The sequence below is a fragment of the Triturus cristatus genome, chromosome 7 (assembly GCF_964204655.1).
Source record: "Triturus cristatus chromosome 7, aTriCri1.1, whole genome shotgun sequence".
In the NCBI taxonomy this organism is placed as follows: domain Eukaryota; kingdom Metazoa; phylum Chordata; class Amphibia; order Caudata; family Salamandridae; genus Triturus; species Triturus cristatus.
The window spans coordinates 793,248,747-793,265,433 of record NC_140590.1 but is presented as its reverse complement, the minus strand read 5'-3'; the positions used below and the strand labels follow the sequence as shown (position 1 = coordinate 793,265,433).

General features: G+C 43.7%; 1 long non-coding RNA gene across 2 annotated transcripts in view; it reads left to right on the top strand.

Annotated features, from left to right (window-relative positions):
- LOC146810588 (uncharacterized) overlaps positions 1-16,450 on the top strand; it is a 120,434-nt gene extending 103,984 nt beyond the window's left edge. For both annotated transcript variants that reach the window (XR_014965705.1, XR_014965704.1), the window contains 3 exons: positions 8,845-8,883; positions 13,711-13,805; positions 13,893-16,450. This is a non-coding gene — a long non-coding RNA (uncharacterized LOC146810588). The remainder of the gene's footprint in view (positions 1-8,844; positions 8,884-13,710; positions 13,806-13,892) is intronic.
- Positions 16,451-16,687: the final 237 nt, after the last annotated feature.

Below are 16,687 nucleotides of genomic sequence, written 5' to 3'. Positions count from 1 at the left end.
AAACTGTCGGACGATTTGATTGTTTAAGTCCTCTCCAAGGTGAAGCGGTTGAATCTGTCCCGACATGTACCCCTTAGGTCTGAATCATGTAGAGTCCAGAATCATAATGAAACGACATGCTTATTGTAAATTACTGCGTAACCACTGTATTGTGACATTATTAATTTTGTTTTTATTGAGTATTTTAGTAATTATTACGAGTATGATTTTGCACATATATCATCCTGTTTCTAAACGTGTTTTCAATATAACTGATGAACATTCTTTTAGTGACCTACCGCCACATGAATTATCCTATAGACTTGCGCTGCGCAATAACACATTCATTAGTATGTTACATCATTCCCATCAGACTAGTAATGCGACCAATTGTTGGGTGTGTGGCAGACTTCCTCCCTATCAGAATAACAAAGGAGTTCTGCCATTCTTTCCACATCCGTTCACACACAATGGCTCCTGTGGAGCATGGTTTAGTTTATTAAATTCCATAGACCCAGACACAGCAGTTTATCAACAACATTGGATATGGGGAAATCTGAATCTAGTTTTATTCAAAGTCTGTCACCCTAATAAGGAGGGTCACCCCAGTAGAACAGGAACTGATTTAGAAAATGAAGTGTATAAATTAGGTAATTTTACGCCTAATCTTATGATTTTGAATGTCAAATCCGAAGTTGAACTAATTCTGCCCACTATGTCAGTATTTCCAGTTAAGGGTGAATTATGTGTGAGAAAAGTTGGTTCCATACATATGGGCCATAGCCAATGCGTTACTACAGTAGAATATAGTGATCAAGGTAAATCTTCATTTAGAGCTTCTCGCCATTCTTACTTTATATGTGGTCAGACGGCATATATGCGTCTGCCTCTAGATTGGGATGGTACCTGTTATATAGCATTCCTTCTGCCACCTGTTTTCCTAGCTCCCCCTGATTATTATCGAAATGTTCATTTAGTACACAATAGAGAGCAAAGAGATCTCCCAGTTGTCGATTATACTGAGACAGCATGGGACAAGTATGTAGATTTCAATAAAGGTATCTTTCCCTATATAGGTACTATATCAAATAGTAAGCTGATACGCAGACTCACCAAGACTCTTGAAGCTGTAGTAAACGAGACTATAGCCGCCCTAGGCAATCTGACAGAGGAACAATCAGTGATGAGAATTGTTGTTCTCCAGAATCGTCTTGTCCTTGACGTCATACTGGCCGATAGGGGCGGAGCTTGCAGGGTCATCGGATCCAGCTGCTGCATTTTCATACCAGAAAATTCGCCATCTGTATATAAAGCTATAACACGCCTTCATAAGATTGTAAGCCAGATACACGAGAATCCAGGCACTTGGACGTGGTCCGGGTGGTTTTGGAATGTGATATCAGCCTGGGGATGGAGAGTTCTATCCTTCCTAGGTATTGGCCTTCTTATGCTCTTCAGTTGTTGTTTATGCCTACAATGTGGACCAGCGATTTGTGGTCTGTGTGCCACATCATGCATTCCACATCACAGTTCTCGTTCAAAATGCCGGAAGGAAGAAGAAATGATGCTCCATGAGCAAATCAATGGAATGATGAAGATTGATGTATCGTGAAGGGCAAGAAGGGGACAAGGAGGGAATGTGGAAAAGTGGATTTTCCTGATCAGTTATGTCCCCTATCTTGGACCCCAACGGTTCTATATGCATGTTACAAGTACATGTATGTTCCCTCCAGTTCCAGTTTCTAAGACGCAAACATATGTGTGTCTACCGTCAACATGTTCTCTGTCAGATCCGCCATCAATGGGCTGGATATTCGATTCCTAAGTATGAAAGGCCACCGACTTTATATGGCTAAGTTACTCCATTTTTACAGTTCAGGCGAGTAGGCCCGATTCTGTCCTCAAAGCCTTTCCCTGCTCTCTGTCTCTGACAGCTTCAGCTTGAGCTCGCATCTGTATCCATGAACTTTGTCCTACTCCCTGTGCAGCTAACGGAGCCTGCCTCGGCCAGTTTTCGCTTGTCTGCCAAGAAGTTGTATTTCACCTTCGAATTATCTATTTTGCTCTTCAGCCGATGCATTCCTGCCTAGTAGTTTAAGTAAACATTCCTCCAGTTACCAAGCAAAAGGCCAGGCTTCTCTGTCCTCATGCAAGTGATTCATAGCCCTGTTGCTATGGAAAGTTTTCTGCCCCTCGCATCTCATATAGACACTTAGACGCTTGTACACGCACATAGTCAGTATAGAATAGATTCTGTCCGAGAGTCCTTCCTTGTGGATAACATAGTTCTTTAAACATAGGATGTTAGATATGATTTGGGATTAGGATGACTTGACCCCAGACTTCTCGTCTCCACATGTAGAGCTAAATGTCAAGTCCCCTTCACCCCCTAGTTACACGTCAATTACACGTCATGCTGCCGCGCGCGCATCTATGCCAAGTATTATCTTATAGATCCACCTATGTCTGATAATTCTAACCAATCATGTTTCTTTTATTCCTTATTACGCCTAGTTTCGATTATGTCACTGCTACGTCATTTTTCTTATCAAATGTTACGCCTTCTACATTCGTTTCATTGTAATGTACTTATTATAAAAATACATGTCTGTTAATAAATTATTGTACTTCACTTCCTGAACCTTCGTGGTGACGGAACCTGAAGGCCGCCACTCGAGTCGGCCATTTTGAATGGAATAAAGCCCATTAGAGAACCTCTTATACCACGGATTCTGCCTCTTGTTATTTTGAGCTATTTTACTTTATTTTAAGACTCCGTACGAAATTCAGTCAGGTAATATTTATTTTATTTACCACAGCGCTTATATCGCGCTAGGTTGAATAATTGTGTTTCAGTATGTGTGCGATTTTGTGCTGTGGGCAATTATGTCTCCCTTTCAGGTTGCGCTGTTGCCATATGTTTTCCCTCTTTAGCGCTCGCTGGCGCTATCGTTAGCCTGCGGGCGTCTTGAGAGGCTCCCGCTGGGAGCGGCGGGATCTGTGGGGTGCTCCCGCTGGAAGCAGTGTATATGATTACCGCGGGCGGCCCCATCGGGCATTGTTTCATTCCCCGCTCGGAGCAGGACATTTCGTTAACACTGGTGGCTCGATCGGTCTTCGCTTCACTCCCTGCTGGCCTCAGAGTACCGCGCTGCCTTCTATGCGCATAGATCGATTAGATTTTAAGCAGGCACGCGCCGCCATTTTTTTACTTAAATGCGGTACTCTCGCTTTGTTTTCACTTACTTTGTCTGTTCATCACAGGGACCATAACACAAGGTATTTTACGAGGCAAGCTCACATTATTTATACTATATATTAAAAGCTTTAATGCAACGAGCCGTACTCAGCATTTAGCCCACGCGCTCTTTCAGGGCAAGACTCCCGCTGGGAGCTGGCGATCTCCGCTGTCCGGGCAGCGTTTGGACTTAAGGAAAGTTTCTTGATTTCCCGCCTATGTCGGGATGAAAACGGACATCGTGGCCCGCTTGGCCAACTACATTCAAGCTCCGCTTGGAGTCCTGGTACCGCGCTGCCTGCGGCAGCCATCATTGGGTGATTATAGCTCGCTGAGACTTCCCTCATTGGCCAGACGTGCCCAGAACCTGCTTATTCCAAGTTTTTCATGTGCCTAGCCCTATTGGGTTACTGTCTAGTAGATTGGGCTACGTATTTCTAAAGCACTTAATTAGCAATTTGTGTGCACAGGCGTGTTCCCGCGAGGCGCGCTTCGAAACTCCAATGCATTGTAGATGTGTTCCTCGGTGGCCTAGTGGATAAGGCACCAGCCTTCTAAGCCAGTGTTTGTGGGTTTGAGTCACACCTGAGGTGCAAACTAATATCCTTCTTAATGCGTGATAGTGCTACGTAGTTTGCCCCGGGCACAGCATAATGAGGCTCCCGCGGGAGCGGAGAGGCGCGATGGCATTACGCAGATTGCCCGGCTGAGCACAAAATCAAGATGCTCCCTCGAGAGCGGGGATACCACGCTGTTGCCAACAGCGTTCCTAATGAGTCACTGTGATGTAGTGGTTGAGGTATCTGACTCGGATCCCAAAGGTTATGTGTTCAAATCCTGCTGTTTTCAATAATGTTTTTTCAATAATAGTGTTTCTGAAGTAAAATTTTTAGGCAAGGTACTTTATCTGATAGATGTCAGAAATATTTTATGTTCACTGCGCGACTTCGCGCTTGACCGCCAAAGGCTTTCCCTAGTTGCCGAGTGCGGGATGGAGCCGATCACGCTCCGAGGTGCGTAACCCAATTGGGCTATATATATAGATATATTTGGACGTTTGAGCTACGCACATCGTACGAGTCCCCTGTTTGCTCCGAGGCTCATAATGCCTTGTACGTTAGACGGAGCAGTTTTTCTTTTACGCCTTCCCGGCTGCAACAACAGGCTGGCCCTTGGAGTGCGCACACGCTCCTGATATTTATATATGGCTCTTACGCCCTTTGGGCTGGAATAATTTAGACTACAGCATTGCTGAGGAGCTAGGTACATTATTTTCACTTCTCGTGTGCATAGGGTTGGCTCCCCCTCTACTCCTCCATGATTTTGTGCTTTGCACTACAATATTACACACAGACACCCCTAAGCTTTGCATGGGTGAGATATAAGGATGATGTGATCTATTCTGAAGGAGCGCAGAATAGTCTCCTAGAAGAACTTGTTGACACTCGGGATATCCCCATCCTAGAGTCGTCCACAGAGCCTCAGAAATTACAGTCTCTAGCACTGTGTAGCAAGCCGCATTAGCATACATCACTATTCAACCAATTCTTAACATGCAAGCGTTCATAGGAGGGCACCCAGCTAGGCCCTCTTGCCTTCCCTCCGTCGTTTCCTGCTATTCCGATACGAAACAGATATTTGGAGTCTTTGGTCCTTCCCTTTCGGGCTCCTCCACGCCCTACTGCTTCACCACCTTATTAAATCGGTAATTGCTCCCTTAAGGGAACAGGGCAGCCTTCGGATCGTGTTTATCAGGATACATATATACATCTGTTCATCTTAACACAGACTTAGCTCTTAGCCTCACAATTTTTCCAACTATAAATTCAGTATCCTTCTGCTTTGGGTTAGAACTTTCCAGGATTATCTTGTTCCCTTGTCCGTCTCGACGGTGGAGTTCTGATTTGATTATGAACTATCAGAGTAATGGTGCTATTAGCATCCTTTATCAAAGTTTCTTCCCTCCCCCTCGATTCGTTTTGGAACTTTGTCCTCCACAATCCAGCAAGCCACAAGCACTCGTCCCACAGGCAAAATCAGCGTCCTAGTACCCTGTATGACATGCCCCGCAGTGGGCGCAAGGAGGGCCGATAGGAGGCTGCAGGCCGCAAATCCACATGTAAGACCGCTCCAGCAGCAAGGAACCCGCCGCTTCAGGCGACGTCCTCAAAAGCAGAAAACACGGGCAGGAGCGCCACAGCCATAGGTCTTCCTCGGGTGTCCAGGGGCGCTACAGCACCAGTCCCGCAGTGTCCCTCCTATAGGCGCCAATCCCAATGCGCCGCTCAGCCTCCAGGACGTGGTCCTCAGGGGCAGCACGATCGCCTCCCAAACAAGCCTCTCACATTCCTAGCAGCTGCCCAGCGTGTCGAAGTTGTGCGGCGACAAAATGGCGGACCCGAGCTCTCCAGAGCCCCCAGGGTCCCCAAAGCGTACCAGTCAGGAGTGCATCGCAGCAGGCAGCCAACCCGCTGCACCAGCATCAGCCCCAGGAGCCAAAGAGGTCTGTACGGCAGCGCGGGCTCTACTACACGAGCCGCCGCTCCCACCAGCTGCAGCGCTCCAGCACAGCTCCGGATAGCGCAGCCTCCACTGCTACAGTGCAGCGCGCCCCCAGGGAGCGGAACAGCACACCTGGGACACGTCGGCCGCAAAGTCTTCTCAGTTGTTGCCAGCCAAAGAGCAATCCCGGCTACAAAGCGTGGTGTGTGTGACCCGGATCTCCGTGCCCTAGAGCCTCCGGGCACGTACTGCTACCCAGCTTCACTTTAGCCTGGGGATCAAGGCCTTGCCGATCGGCACTTGGCGGGACGACGTATCTCAGTCAGTACTGGGCTCACAGGGGTCGGGATAAGAGCTTTCTATTCCGGCGGTCCTCCGGAGGTCAAAAATCGCACTGTGATGCGCCCAAAATCATGTAGTCGCGGGATAATTGAAGGATATGGTGACGGTGTAACAGAGCTCACAGCTCAAGCGGCCATTTTGGTGGCGAGCAAGCTCCGCCCCCCCCCCTAGTAAACTTCTTCTGACCTTCTCAATGTAGTCCGATGTCTATAGCATTGATCGCGGCTTTTATGGTCACTCAGCTGGTACTAAGTGCCTCACATATTGTGCAGTGATATTCTGAGTTTGCTCATCAACAGTAATAGTCTATCTTAGAACCAGAATTGTCTCTCATTTCTCAAATTGTGGCCTCTGAAACTGTGCAGGTTCTGAGCACTTACTAAGTGATGGCGTTAGTAGATCTGTGGGACCCACACTGACATGCAAGCTCTAAGGGCCTCAGAGTCCCACCAGGGTTTCATGACAGGGTCGGGTCTCCAAGGGGTTTTCTATGCCACCCCGTCATGGCAAGGGCTGTTTACTGGATCACTTGGCTGGGTGCAGCCCTTGGGGCATGCCTGAATAATGTCCACATACTTCAGGGATGGCTGGATGGGAGCCGAAATCTGCTGTCAAACTCCAGGCCCACCGGCCTTTGGCTACCCAAGGCTGCACACAAGGGCCTCAACCCATTGAAGGGAAGCCGATGGCAGGTCCTCTCTCAGCAGAACTTGTAGTCACTGCATGTCAGGTCTTTCTGCATCCGAAAGTTAGAAGTGGGTCATTATGTCATTTCCTTATCATCCTCATTCTTCAGTAGGCAGAAGGGAGTAGACACCTGGGTTCCCAGTGCCTATCATTCTCCTGCCACTACTGGACCTAGCCATCTGTTGATAAGCAACATTGGTTGAAAGAATGAAAAGGTAGATATGAAAACGATGGATTATATTAAGAAAAATGTTTGTACTTGCTGTCAGTTTAGTTCAGAGAGCAAGCTAAGAAACGGTTCATGACTGTAAAGTTGTTGGGCATCCTGGAATAGCTAAGACCTTAGACGCAGTCAGGAGATATTTTACTGGTCAAGTTTATTTATGTATGTTAGAAACTATGCAAAAATATTCTCTGTTAATGCCCAGAACATAAATTCCCAAAGTAAACCTGTGGGATTACTGAGACTATTGCCCATTATGCCTGTATCTTCACATACAGTGTCACTGTAAGATTACACAAAAGCCAATGTTGTACAGGAAGTTTAGCGGTTGTGGATCATTTGATTAAAGTTGGGTGATTTTATATCCTTGCCGGGTTGCCTGCTTCTCTGGAATTGGTACATGTTTTAACACAAAACATTGTCTAAATACATGGTATTCACAAGTTTTAATCAGTGAGAGACGGTCTCAATTTACTCTAAGATTTTGGTCTGCCTTGTGTAAGGAGTAAGATATGGAAGTCCACCTTTCCATCAGGTATCACCCTCAGGTGGACCGACAAACTGACAGGTTGCATCAGTGTGTTGAACAGTGTCTGAGCTATCAACCCTTGGAATGCCATATAGGCAGATTGGAGGAGATCATTGTGGTTAGCAGAACTAACATACAATAATAGTAAACATTCATCTATGGGAACTCCTTTCTTTTGTAAGTATAGCTATCCAAACAAATTTGGACTCAGCCTTTGAGTCCAAAACATATAAAGCTTTGGTGAAAGCAAAAGCGAATTGCAAATTCTATGTTGTTCATAAAAGAAATCTAGCTCCCTGGTATGTTGTTGTTGGTGAGAAACTGTGGTTAATCACAAACAATTACATTTCAAGAAATCTTCTAAGTTGCAACCTAAATTTGTAGATGCATTTCCTATTAAACAGATTATGAGTCCAGTTACTGTAAGGCACAACTTGTTCCAAATCCTCTGCCAATTCATGTGAATGTGCAAACTGAATATAAAGGTGCATAAAATGCAGATGCAAAAATTATCAGAAACAAATTGCAATATTTAGTAAATTGGAAGGGGATTAGCACTGAGGAGTGATCATGAGAACAAGACTCTAAACATCATGCCCCATGTTTATTACATGAATTTTACGTAAGATATTCTGACAAACCAGAGGATCCGATGCTGCAATAGCAGCCCCTAAGGGGGACACTGTATGGAGGACGATTCAGAGGCATTTGTTACAGTTATTGGCTCTTGTAGGGTGCAGGAGTAAAATTCCTAAAACGTGCTTGTGCTGAGTGTATTTCAAAGATGGATGGAAATGCTGGCACAAGCCTTTACTCTCTCGCACCATGCGAAAGCACATAACAAGAACGCTACAATACCCAAGAGTCCTGGAACTCTGACGATGTTTGGCAATAGCGGTGGCTATATAGGATTTTCAGGCACAACTTCCATAGTGTTTCGATGCGTCTTTGCTAGGCAATTGTGTTACAATATGGCTGTAGCCAAGACCCTTGCTTTTTGGACCTGCGATTTGTTTTGGAAGAACAGTTAGCTTCTTGAGAGCTTGCTGAAGAACCGTTTGAGTAGAGAAAAATAGTCTGGAAATCAAGTCTTGTTGAAAAACAAACTCTGAACTATTATTTTAACTTTTGGTCATAACAGTTTAAGACTATGTGATTGATTACAATATTGAACTTTGTTTCTTTCCATAAAGGAATTGAAGATACCTAATATCAACCTTATGATTATTTACAATATGTGTATATGAATATGCATAAAAGACACATTTGCTATTTTTAGTACGTGATACTTAGTTTTTAAAAATAGATATTGCAGAATATTAATGACTGTTACTTACTTTTCAGATACACAAGAAACAAGTTAGAATCTAAGCCACTCAGAAGGTGAATATTACGAAACCTGTGTTAGTTATCTTTCAATAAAGATGGAATGTAGTTCAACTTAAAAGGAGTTACATTAAAAAATCTGTTATGCTTCAGTTTCAGGAAGTTAGCTTCATATCAAAAACACAGAGGGTTGGTTAGGCAGAGATATTTTAAGATATATCTTTTCGCTGTTCAGATTAGATGCAGAATGTTCATGGCATTCTTACCTGCATACTCTAGTGCTCATCAGAATGGTGAGTCAGAATGATGATTTCAAGTGTTTGTATTTTCTGTCTTACCTCTTTCCCCATTCTACTATTGTGCAAGTAGATTATATTGTAGCTGTACTGCAGGGTGGAAGAGTGCATCACTCCCATTTAATTTAGAATACAAGTTAGTGCTTTCTGACATTTCAAGTATTTTAATATCAGTATCTGTTTGAATCATATCTAAAAAGGTATTTCCAAGTGAAAGATGCATCACAATACATTCATTCCCATATTTTCATTCCCGTATTTGTTATCCCTTTCTTTGCCTCCTTGCTACTATAGGAAGGTGGCTCTTTATATAGTATACCAAAAAGAGATGTACTGTGCAAAGAGTCCAGGTATCCCTCATAAGTGGACAGGGGCTCGCTCTAGCAATCCCATGGTACTCTCTTAGGGGGGGTAGTGTGGTTGAGCTGCCTTAGGCTTATTAGAGTGGAGTGTTCGACATCTGCTGCAAACACACAGTGAATAAATGATGCACACACCTCATTAAGGAGATCCACACCAATTTATAAAAATAACACATATCTTTATGTAAATGTATGCACCAAGATAATCAAAATCAGGTAAGTACAGTTCGAGTTAGAAATGCTTACAGTTTGTGCAGGGTCCAAGGCAGCACTAACAGGTCACCATTGTACCACTGGGAAGGTTGGGTACAGAGATGCAATACAGCGTCGGGTGCCACATTGAAGTCAATGGGAATTGGAGTCGTCAAAAAGAGGCTGCCCGCTAGGGGGCAGGTCTGGCTGAACCAAAAAGGGGGGCTTAGGTCTCACAATGCTCGGAATGTGGGGACACCTTTGGTTCTCTTCTCCTCGGGCCAGGGCGACCGGGTGCAGAGGTGTCCTGAGGCTTCGGGTTTCTGTCACCGGAGACACTCGCGGTCGAGGAGGCCTGCACAAAGAGGCTGCAGGCAGCATTGGAAAGTCCACAGTTGGTAAACCCACAGCTGGCTTCAGATCTGGAGCATCTGGGGGACCATGGTGGCACTTCTGGCCAACTTCATCTCGGGCTAAGGGACACAGGTGCAGTGGTACTTTCCGGTGTTGGGTTTTTGGCAGTTCGGAGTCCTCGCAGCTCTTCTAGGGTGCCTGCAGGATGCAGGAGAGCAGCTCTGCTATGCCACAGGAGTTCCTGGGTCTGGGTGAAGGCTTGCAGTCCTCCCAGGCTTTTGGAGGCAGCTGTAGGACGAGGTCTTTGGTGCAACTGTCGAGGACAGCAGACAGGCCGGCAGGGTTGGCGCCAAGTCAGTTGCTGGTCTTCTGTTATTATTTTTGCAACTCTTCCGCAACCGTCTTCATCTTTCAGGTCAGCAGGATCTGATTTCCTGGTGCTAGGGGCTCCCCTAAATACTAGATTTAGGGATGTTAGGGGAGTGTAGGGTAGTGGTCAATGTGCCACTTACCCCTGGGGTCACTACGCCCCTTATATGACCACTTCCTAGGGCAAGTGGGCATAACCCTGTCCCAGCATTCCTAATTCTGCCATCACAAAGATGGCAGACTTTTAATTTTCGTGTCCACATCAGGTAACCCACCTTAGGCCTGAGGGAGAACAGGCCTCTTTGACTACTAATTTTCCCACCTATCCAGGTGCCAAATGGGCCCTGGTCAGGGGGAGTGGCATCACCTCTGAGGGAAGCCAGATGTGCATACCAAAGGCGTCAGGCCCTTTGAAGCTCCCTGCCTTGGAATGCTAATTTACAGATCATCCTGCTGTAGGGGGTGTAAAACACCTTCTACTGGAGTAGGCGTTGTTCCTAAACTCTTGAGAGCGTGGGCTCTCACCCCTGGGGGTCAGAAACCCGTCTCTGGAGGCAGGGTGTACAGAACCAGTCAGTTAACACAATACTAGTTGGTAGATTTTGAGGGGGCACCTCTAAGGTGCCCTCTGGGTGCATGTATTAATAAATCCATCACTGGAATCAGCGTGGGTTTATTAATACAAGATGTTTCATACCAAACATCTTTGGATTCAGTGAAGCCATGATGTAGCTGGGGAACTCGTTTTACACACATTTCCAGCATATTTATTTAAAAATGGCTTTGATGATCACTGGCAGTAATTGAACTGCCCTGCACAGGGGCTCATGCAGATATGTCCACACATGTAGCATAGTGCACCCTGCCTTAGGGCTGTAAGGCCTGCTCTAGGGGTGACTTATCTATACTGCATGCAGTGTCTGCAGGCATGACACAAGAATGTGTGCCATGTCTTGTCTTCACTTTTGTCTGCACCAAGACATGCAGCCTGCAGTGACAGTCTGCATGAGTTGGGTGAGGGGTCCCTTAGGGTGGCATAATACATGCTGCAACCCTTAGGGATCCTCTTTGACACTCATGCCCTAGGTACCGGGGTACCATTTACTAGGGACATACAGGGGAGCCAAGGGTATTGCCAATTGGGGGAACAATTGTACAGTTTTAGGGAAAGAAATCTGGCACTCGGGACCTGGTTAGCAGGAATCCAGTGCACTTTCTGTCAAAATTGCATTGAATACCAGGCAAAAGGTGGGATGACCATGTCAAAAAGAGCCGTTTTCGTACAGCTACTATTATTGTCCCTGATTTTTGCTTTGAGCAGTTGGTACTTCAAACTGCATTCTACTTCTGGATATTCTTGCTTGTCTCATTGCTCTTGTCGGGCATGCCCTGATGTAGATGGAATGCAGGGACTAAAACATTCTGGGATTGACGACCACAACAAGATGCCAGACATACAGGCTCCCAGCAAGAAGAACACAATTCACGCACACACAAAGTACTCCATGGCAGGGGGAAACTGAATAGACCTGAAGTGCTAGGAATCTTGAACAGCAAGAGATCAGGGTGAGCTGCCTCATGTTTTAATGTGCACAATAGTAATGACTGCGCTCCAGCGAGATTCCAAAATTTCGCAAGAGCGGCAGCGATATTGGGCATGGTAGACTATAAAATTCATGCCCACCTGTGACTCACCGCTTGTTATCTTACCTGCTTAAAGAAAGAAGCATCTTTGCTCCTGCTTCTGTTTTCATCTGCCCAGTAGCTTCCATCTTCATTCCAGAGAGAGACCTTGACCAGACTTTGAAAGCGAAACAAAAGAAGAAAAACATTAACCAGAGTTGCATCTGTTCTACTCTATCACTATAACATACATGCAAGAGTGCTGATACTTACTGTAGTGAGTTCTGAACTCAGGAGGCGTTGTCTTAAGTGGAGAAGGGGAACATTTGTAAAGTAAAAGACATTATTTAATATTTACGTCACAAGCAAGTTTGAAGCCCAATGTGCAACGCACTGTATGTTGGTCACATTGTAGGCCCTAGTAGAAACACCACCATTTTACATGCTCACGTTTTTAAGTTGCCTTCTTTTCTTAAACTCAATGACATTTGACACACATATGCTTGCGTGCTTGTGCAGGATAATATTCTCTGAAACAGCTTTGCTTACATTTCTACTTCGTTGACATATTATCAAATACATTGAACATTCTGTACAAGGGCTAAGTTTACTGTGCAAAATGGTGTTGTATGTTATTTTCCATTTGGCGACTGAGCTATCACAATAGAATCAAAAATAGCGGCCTGATTTGGACTTCGGCATGGCAACATGAGTGATGGTTATGATATAAACAACATCATTCCCTTGTTTAGTTAGAGGAGCATTTCACTGGCACTGAAAGGTCGCTGCATGCCGGAATTCCAGCCCAGCTAATTCACATTTTCCTCTTGCGAAGGATGATGCCCAGCTCTCCACCAAGATGGGATTCCTGATGACACTTACCCACAGTAACAGGGGGAGTTAGATCACCCTACAGGGATTTGGCAGATTCACCCACCCTAGGCACACTTGGATAGATAGTGCTAGGTAGGAGGCAAATATAACAGTATTGATATGCTTGCATATATTCTCTGTAAACAGCACGAAGGTTGAATTATTTATCTTCTTTACCATTCTTGTATTGCTGATCACACTATTCTGTTTCCTTCTGTTGATTATTGCAGCACATGCAATTTACACAAGAATCACAATGCTTCAATAAATATTGAAACGCCATATTGTGTATTTCTTGTGTATGTCTTTGGGTATGCATGAGTAACCAAATAAAAAGGTTCTAGATCTGTTACCACGATTTCCTCGGGGAGTCAGCGTTGTCATGTTCTGAGGTTGCATATTTCACCTGTTACCTTTCCTGGTTAGGGGTACGGGTGGTGCACTGTGAGCTAGCAGGACTAAGGCAACATATCCTGATAGTGTGCATAGAGTCAGTCTTGCACAGTTTTAACGTTTATGTTGTCCAACAAACACACAGTTTTTACTGAGAAAGTATAGTCCGTATGACAGCATTAGCGTGAGGAATTGTCGCAATATGAACAAGTTGACTTTAAGCTGATGTTCCTCTGCTATGTATCAAGATAAGAGACTTGCTACTCTATGTAGTGTGTTATGATATTTTATGATGGAACTCCATTAAGCTTTGACATAGGTGTCAGATCGCAGTGCCATGAAAGCTTGTTAATAAATGTTGAGTTCGCAGTTACACGCAGCAAACTCAAAACATGTAATACTAATCTCCTTGTGTGCCGTAGTCATTGGCGTGTACCCAGGCTGGGAAGATGCTACAGTACACAAGTTGAAGAAACAGAGTGAACCATAGTTACCATTCTCCTAAAGGCTAGAACAGGTAAACGGGCGGCTTGGTGTAATGTTGCATTTTCCATGTAAGGACATAACAAGATTGCAATTACTGACTGCACTTATTTTCTTTCAGAAGGCAATACAACTCAACTTTTCCTGAGAATTGATCATTGGTGGTAAACATTTAAAATGTGTGTTCACAGTCACAGCAACATGAACAGCACCAGTGACAAAGGGGGCTTAACAAGCACAAGCAGAACAGCCGATCCTCAGACCATCCTGAACGAAGTCTACTCCTTCTCATCTCTTCCCATTCCCCTTTCTCGTGTGCAGCTTTGTTTTGTAGTGGGTGTAGTTGGGTAGTGAATTGGGAACCAGCATGGGTAATTCCTCCTCCATCCTACTTGATCTCGCATACCACAGATTAGTGTATGCCCAGTACTTGACAGAGCTTGGCAGCTACTGCCTGATTTCTGGGGGAGTTTGGTGCCTTGCTAATCACTTACGTAATAATTCCCTTTAATCAAGAGCTACTAGATTGCGAATGAGGGTTATTACCTTTTGTATTTTCTTCTTTCTACCTGGGACCCTTTTAATGAAACACTTGACAACTTTCACATGTACTGTTCTGTGCGGGATGGGTCTGTGGCCAGAGGAGTCACCTTTTCCTTGAGTAATGAAGACGGGGACTCAACAGGCCTTCTCAGTGTCCAGTCATTGACAGAGAGACAGACTGCTGCTGAGAGACAGGGAGCTGAAGTTCCAGACTTTAGTAAAGCTGGCAGAGAATGAGTCAAACTGTATTAATTTTTATTTTATTTTTTTGAGGCAAGGAATTCAAGAAGGAGAGTTTTGGAACTTCAGAGAGAGTGAAGACGTTCAGAGATTTTCAGTTTATGAAAGAGGTAGTAAATGTAGGCAGAGTGGATGGTTTTTATGAACTAGTAGAGCCATTTGAAGATGTGCTTTGGTTCAACTGGGAGCCTGTATAGAGAGATACAAATAGGAGTGATGTGGTCAAAGTGATAACGTCCAGAAAACGATTAGCTACAGCTATTCACGGATGAAAGGTTTATGGCTACTAACCAAGCATTTTGAGCAGTAATGTGCATTTTAGCCATTTATTGATTTCAGTGTGCAGGTTGAATCTTGATTTGAGGTAGCATATGAGAGATTTCATAAATTTGATAGGATGCATGCAGTCAAGGAACATGAAAGAGTCAAGCCAGGATTAAACAGGAGTAGAAGATGGCCAAGGTGAAAGAGGGGTAAGAAGACATTCATCTTTTAGAGGGGTATGTGTGAGATAGTGACTAATTATCTAATAGTAAAGTACAGAAACAAGTAACCAAACAAAGGAAGACCCAAATGTATACACCCTGGCTGAAGTACATCAGTACTCTATCTTGCTGTTCAGCCAGTTAAGTGTTTGCATTTGTTCAAATATGTATTAATGTACTCTTTATTTCAAGGTATTTTTATTATTATATTATTTGCTATTTTTCTAATCTTACAACATACTGTTGGGGCCAAAGAATAGAGCTCACTGTGCAACCCTTCTCCGGATAGAGACTATTACAGCAGTTTGTTACATCAACCATGTAGGGGTTACAAAATCAAAAGTTGAAGAAGATGCAAAGAAGAATTGGGGATTTTTGTCTAGACCACTGAGTTTCAGTGACAGCAAAAGTATCTTCCAGGTATCCACAACATATGATCAGATTTGCCCTCCCGTCCTCCTTCAGGTTACAGTGAATAGCGTCTCCATTCTCCAATCTTCAAAGATATTTGAAGCCTCATACAAGTGGATATATGTGCTTCCGGTGTAAGTACACAACTTCCCTTCTTTTACAGCTGCAAACCAGATCCAATTTCCCTCAAACTATATGTGTGTCTTTAGGGTGGAGTCCCAGACCCAAATATGTTTCTTCTATACAGTATGAAAGCTAGGTGCCTACCTGCATCACATCAGATCTCTGATCATTCGGATTTCGTTCTGGCAGTCACAAGTTTGGTTCTCAGATTCTTTGGATATAGCAGTAGGTTTTCCAATAAGGACAATATCATAAGATGAAGATATCAACAATGTCCTGAGAATTTCATAGTTAAACACTTTATTAAATAGTTAATTGAAGCCATTGTAAAAGAATTAAAAAATTACAGTGGAAGTTCAAAGATACAACATATTCGGAGTGCACCCCTTCAACAGAATGTAAAAATAATGGTTAATCAGATGATTATGAATTCAAATAAAATCATTAAAATGGTCCATTAAAATGTTTAAAATATGTAAGATGACGTATGGCTACTAAAGAGAACAATTATGAATGTTACAATTTAACCGATATGATTAAAAAAATGTGTCTTGAAAATGAAACCTGTATGACAAAAGGTGCGAGATTAATGTTAATATAAATTGTTTTATAAAAAAATGTTTAAAATATGATTCATAAACTTCAAAAAATCCAATTCATTATGTGTAGTTCAGTAAAGGGTGCTCTGTCACTATTTCTCTGCTTTTCCTAAGTCCTAATCTATTGTCCACGTTATAAGGCCAGTGGCAAGCGGATACAAACTGCATGCTTTAATGTATCACTTATACAATCACAAAATTTACAGCAAAGCTATTTCCAACATGTTTCCAACAATCGTAAAATTCTGGTAGTTGAATTAGATATTGCCATATCCGAATAAACGTACACTTCATTGGTAATTCAAATTGTGTGTGTACATTTAGCTGTAAATGGTGATAACAGAACAAACCATGAATGATTAATTAGTTGCATGATTAATTAAAATGTGAGTAGGATCAAGAGTAATGAAGATTAACAGTAAGTAATCTGGGCATTACACTGCATGTGTGACTGTGTATTATGCGTTGTGAATTTGCGGTTCATTAGGTGGTCTAATTACTGTGATTTGTTTTGT